Here is a 6000-nt window from a genome sequence, read left to right on the forward strand (position 1 = left end):
GATAATATGCAGAGTGTGATTTATGTTTAAAAACAGCGATCCCCTTGAAGTAAAAGCCAAGATAAGCGCTGACATGGAGCCAGGATGTGATTAATAGATGCAGAAAACCATGGTTGTGTGCATTCAAAAACATGAGATAGCCCTGCAAATTAAAGCGGACATGAATCAGTTTTGCCTTTTGGTTTTTGGAATAAGTAGTGATTTATTTGTGCAGTTTTGAAATATTCATGTTTTTACATACAAAGGTTGTAAATGAGCCAGGGCTGACTCACACCCTTATGGAAATATAGCCTTGAACCAGGACTCATTGAGGTGACGTTTGCTTTTTAGGGATTTTTGTGATGCACACACGTAATGCTTGTGATTTTTGAGTAGGAAGCTCAGCTGTAGGTCCAAATGACATTGACAATTGAGTAGGTTTTGAGAACAGCATTTTTTCATGGTATTTCTGCATGATTTATTGAAGCCAGGTGTTAGAGAAGCACTTGATTGAATGACATTATGGGATAGTTAAGCCCCTAGTTGTTTAAGTTAAGCAAAGGTATATCTTTTGAAAGATTGTTGTTTTGTCAAAGAAACTATATGTGACTTAACCATAATGTGAGTTTACTGTTGTATACTAGAAATTGTCCCCAGTCATTGCACATATGTGAACTAGGGTGGTCTCATTAGGTCACTGTTTAAAGTCACACAAGTCACTTCCCATTTTAAAGTGTTTGTTTGTTATTTCTGAGTTAATGCTGGATGCTATATTTTTTGTTTTTTATTTATTCACATTTATAAAGTGCACAAATGGCCCTTAGGCATTGTGGTGCTGATTACAGTAGGCTTACTTAGTTGCGAGAGTAGTACAAAGAATGACAATGAAGACAATAATAGATAATAATGGATACGTCTCTGTTAAGCACACACTAGATCACCCCTAATTTGTTAATTTCATTTTAAGCAAAATAGGCATTTCATATTAGTGATGAAAGAAACATTTTGAAAGGGCATATATCATAAAGCATGAATATCCCAATCAAACAGATGAGGAAAAGATAATGGAAAGGAACCATTTTTTTTTAAAAAAAAAAGATAACCTAGATGCATTAATGAATAATTGAAAAATAAAAGGAAAGGTGCTTCGCCAGAAGGTTTCAGTGGGCTAGCAAAAGGAAGAGCAGATTGACACCAATTATTTTCATAGAATTGGAAACAGAAGGCAAGGAAATATGTCAGCAGAAGGAAACGGGAAAGTGATTATAGAAGGAGAGAAGGAGAATGGGAAAGGTACACAAAATGATTAGGAGAGCAAAGGGAAGACAGAGATTGCAAATTTAAGCACAGGAGAGTGCTATAAATAACCAGAACAGTGAGAATATTGGTAATTAAGGACAGAGCGTGGAGGCATGGGATATGCACCATAATACAATACAGGGTCATAAGGATATTACACATGCAGACTCAGGCATATATACCAAAGCCACAGTAAATAAGACAAGCTTCAAGAAAGGAGACAGCATCTCCCCCATTGCACAGCATAGAGGCATTACAATATAGATAGATATGCCTAAAATTACACAATTTGTGAAATAAGTCACAGAGTAAAAATGTAATTATGAGTGCAAATTACTGTAAAAAGTAGATTAATACAATAGTAAATTATACTAAATTAAGTACAGTGAGTATTTATGGGGAATATCAATAATTAAAACACCTTTTTTTCAGCAAAAATGTTAAAAGTGCATGTATTGATGCAAACATTTGTATTTAGACTGGGGAAGCAGTAAATAAGGAGAGGAAGTACTCTCAAACGTACCAATGCTAAGGGTACACACAATATAGACAGAAAAGCATGATATATTTAAAAGTTGTATTGAGGAGGGATCTCAGTAAATAACTAAGGAGATAACATGCACTCATTTAGGGATTAGTTATGAAGACACACAAGAAATCACACTAGTATTTTTAAGGCCTGAACATATAAAGGAGTGTGCAATTAGGTTAAAGGAGTACTTTTTACAGAGCACACACCCTGATTAATATGATTTTCAAGAATAAAGGGTACATTATTTAGATATTTTGCAGGGTTTGTTTAAAATGGAACATTCTCATGAATAAGTACAAGCAGGCTGGGAACTGACAAGAAAAAGCAAAGAAGGTTTCGCATAATTATTGAGCACAATATGGATTACTATTATGCCTGGTGAATTGTTTTTTGGGAGAATTAGAGAGAAGTAGAATTTGGAGATATGAAAACAGAAGACATTTTTCACAAGATTGGGGAAGAATAGAGATAATTAGGTCAGAGTTCCTGTCATGATATGCTTATCAGGAGAGGGAGAGTGGCACACACACACACGCGCACACATGCACGCACGCACGCACGCACACACGCACACACACAATCTTGTCGAAGTACAGGCAATCAATGGATCACAGGCTCAATTCCCATAAAACACATTTAGGTAGTCAGATAAGGAATGCAATACTGCAATGAGAACACACACACATATAGGATGCTTTGCTTTACCTTAGGAATACCAGTTAGGGACATTATGTCTTGCTAAAATACGACATAAGAGTAGCTTGATTTTTGGAGATTATAAATGGAAGAGGGATGGGGATACCTTGAATTTACAGGCTCAAGAAGAGACAGGAAAGGTAAACACTATAAAGCTTCATATAACAGTGGTAGGGATTCCTACTGGCAAGGCCAGGTAGGAGTGTGTATCAAATTCCCATACGGGTAACAAAAAGAGATGACAACACATCCACTTAGACAGTGGAGGAGAAATGTACACATGGGAACAAAATAAAAGTACACACATGTAAGGGATTATAATGTGTACAATATAAGAATGTGTGTTGTGTTTAGACTAATTAATATAAGATAACAATGAACAGTTCAAACTAAAAACGCCGAAGTAAGAAGTTCCTAACCAAAAGATTGACGTCAATCCGGGGGATGAAATAAGTAAATAAAAAATGATGAATGAATGTATGAATGAATGGACATTAAAGCAACAAAAAGCACAAGTTGATAGAAGATGTAAATAAAGAAACAAAAAATAACATTGTGAGACAAGGGTGATGGAGAAAGGTGTGGATAAGATATTCAGATTTTCAAACAATGAGCAGCAATGGTGGGTGCTTGTTTAAGTTGATCAGTGTTATATATTTGATAAAAATAAAATGCGATTAATGAAAGGTCAAGAAGATATGGATGTCGAAGACTGATCTAACAGTATAAGAGAACTTTTAGTAGAATTTCCAAAAGAACATATGAGCGTAAGTAACAAGAACATTATTTGTGTTGATTTATGTATTACAGAGGAAAAGGAATAGTCATTTTTGGAGCACGGAAAGAATGTCTAGATGGCGTTAGTGGAGTATAGCGATATAATGGGAAGAAACATTGGCCTCATTACAGGTCAGGCGGTCCGGAAATAACAGTGGCGGTAAACCCGCCACCACTGTTAATTCCGGACCGCCCGATCCCGACTCCTGCAGGCGGGAGGTGATGTTCCTGCCAGGTCTGACCTGGCGGGTTTAACACCACCCGCCTGCAGGCCGATGTGGAAACACCAGCACCAACGCAAGATGGTGCCGGTGTTTCCACTTCCCCATTCCCATTCTATCTGACTCAGTGGGAATGGGGATTTACCAAATTCTGCCTCTGGAATTCCCGGGACACCAGGGTCATAATGCCCTGGTATTTCCGGGAGTCACGGAGGTGGAATGGTAATACGAGTCCGCTGGTAACCAGGCGTTTTAACCACCTTGGTTACCGCTGGACTCGTAATAAGGCCCATTATGTCAAAAGTAAGTACTAGTGTACAAGTAGAGAAAGAAAAGGTAAGTACCAGTTGACACAGTAGGTGTATGAATAACCTAATTGATCATTATTAGATTAAGAGGATCCAGGTGAGTACAGAAAAATGTAGTAAGGGATACAGTCCTTTTAAATAGGTAGCAGTTTTCCCAAGAAAGGTGTAAACAGGTGTGACCACAAAATAGTACATATATGCCAACATGCCATATCTAATGAAGAGAATGAAGAAGACTTTTGGATAAAAGGTGGAGGATACTTTTTGTAATCCTGATGACAAAGAATGTCAAATATATATATTTGGCAAATGCATGAAATTTTAAGGATAGGCAAATCAGTGCATGCCTATATGCCACACTTGTAAGCACTTAATAGAATAAGGGCTTGTTTTCAAATACCACTGGTAGGTAAAATTAGTGTAGGAAGGGCAACAACAAATTTTAATCATGTCTCAACAGAATAAATACAGCAAAGAAAGAAGAGACCGTGGTCCCACGTCATCAGGACGGGGACTTCAAAAGTACAGGGACGGTTGTCAGCATAGCAGGAGAGATTACAAACAGGCCTGTCACTACACATTTGACAATTTAAAAGAGACTAAAAGTGCACCATCATTTTATTTTTCAGGAACGCAAACCTGCATTTTATTGGGCTGAGGATACCAAGAGATGACCTCAGCAACATCATGTTAAAGGAAAAACAAAGACCTATTTTGAGGAAATAATGGATTGCTTTGCCAGTTTATCATGACTTTGCCTCTATTTTGGTTTCTACAGGGAGCAAGAAACCACATCAGCTATGGATATGCCAAGAAGAAAGGAAGAGAGCGACTGAAGACCACATCCTTTTTTTAGATTTATTTTTTAGAATTTGTTATGTTGTTTGTTTTGTCTTTTATTATTTTTATCAAAGGAAGGAGACCATGACATGTTTCCCTTATCACTTACAAAATAAGTACACTATAAAGAATAAAATGCAAATGGAATGTAAGCCCATGAAAAAATGGGGCAATGAAAGGAAAAAGCTAATATTTATTTGCTTTATGGTCTCATGGCATAGCCCAAGAAGTTTGATAATCACCATGCACACCTATATTTTGAGTGTATATAGTAATGATTCAAAGTAGTTAAATCAGGAATAATGAGTAATTTGAAGTGCAGGGGAGAGGTGCTCAGCCTTGGTATCTAGGCTGGAATACATACATGGAACAATAGTTTCCTATTTAAGGAAACCCGCGTCCCCTGCACAGTATCAACAAGAGGCTAAAAGCCTGTATAGAAGTTTTAATAGGTACAGTCAGTAGCCTAGTAGTTTTGACAGTTTTTAAATAAATTTCATTGCTTTGTTTAGCTCACAAAGTTATTCTTAAATCATCCAATTATTTCTTGACAACTTTTCTGTTTATCCAACAAACAGTAGTTTATTCATTTTATATCAACAAATCATAAATCACAATTTAATGTGGCCCAACGCGTTTCGAGTATCAATTTTCACTCTTCATCAGGGGCAATGTGTTCTGTATTCTTAACATTCAATACAATTTCTGTAGAAAAAAGTAATAAATTAATTATCTAATAATATGTATTCATGTTTATACTTTTGAACCAAAACAAGGTACTTCATTAGTTAGATAGGAGTACAAAAAATGGCATCATCACATGTTTTCAACCAATAACATTAGTTTAAGAGATTTAGTCTTGTAACAAAGGATGAACTTATTCACCAAATGCTTGGGAGCCTATTGAGTTTGTAGACAATACCATCAATAGAATCGGAGTGTGATTGGTAACCTATTAAGAAAAAAAGTGGGGAATGGTGTAACAAGATCCTGTTCCTGTGCTATTTAGACATGTAAGAACTAAATGGTGACAAATGCCAAGCACCCGTGGTGATTCATGAAGTGTAGAATAAAACCTAGACTCACTTCACGATGTCATGTAGGACATCCCCAGTAGTCTTTTAAAGGCATCAGTGTGAACTGGTTGTAGTATTCTAAAAAAGAGAAATAGCATGGCTATATTATAAAGAAAAGGTCAAGCCGCCTAAGAAAAGGTAGCCTTAAAGGATGCTTACAGTACAAGAAGGTGACTGCTGGTAAGAGGTAGAGTATGGGCATTCTCCATCCGCACCCGAATGCCGGATAAGAGTGGTATGTATATTTATAGTCGCGAGTGACGTCACCCGCG

The 6000-nt window shown here is 36.8% G+C and overlaps 1 long non-coding RNA gene across 1 annotated transcript in view; it reads left to right on the plus strand.

Moving 5' to 3' along the window:
• Positions 1-5477, plus strand: part of LOC138473580 (uncharacterized) — a 97983-nt gene extending 92506 nt beyond the window's left edge. The window contains exon 3 of the long non-coding RNA XR_011268796.1: positions 4442-5477. This is a non-coding gene — a long non-coding RNA (uncharacterized lncRNA). The remainder of the gene's footprint in view (positions 1-4441) is intronic.
• The last annotated feature ends 523 nt before the right edge of the window (positions 5478-6000 follow it).

The sequence above is a fragment of the Ambystoma mexicanum genome, chromosome 8 (assembly GCF_040938575.1).
Source record: "Ambystoma mexicanum isolate Mex_15411 chromosome 8, UKY_AmexF1_1, whole genome shotgun sequence".
NCBI classification, from domain to species: Eukaryota; Metazoa; Chordata; class Amphibia; order Caudata; family Ambystomatidae; genus Ambystoma; species Ambystoma mexicanum.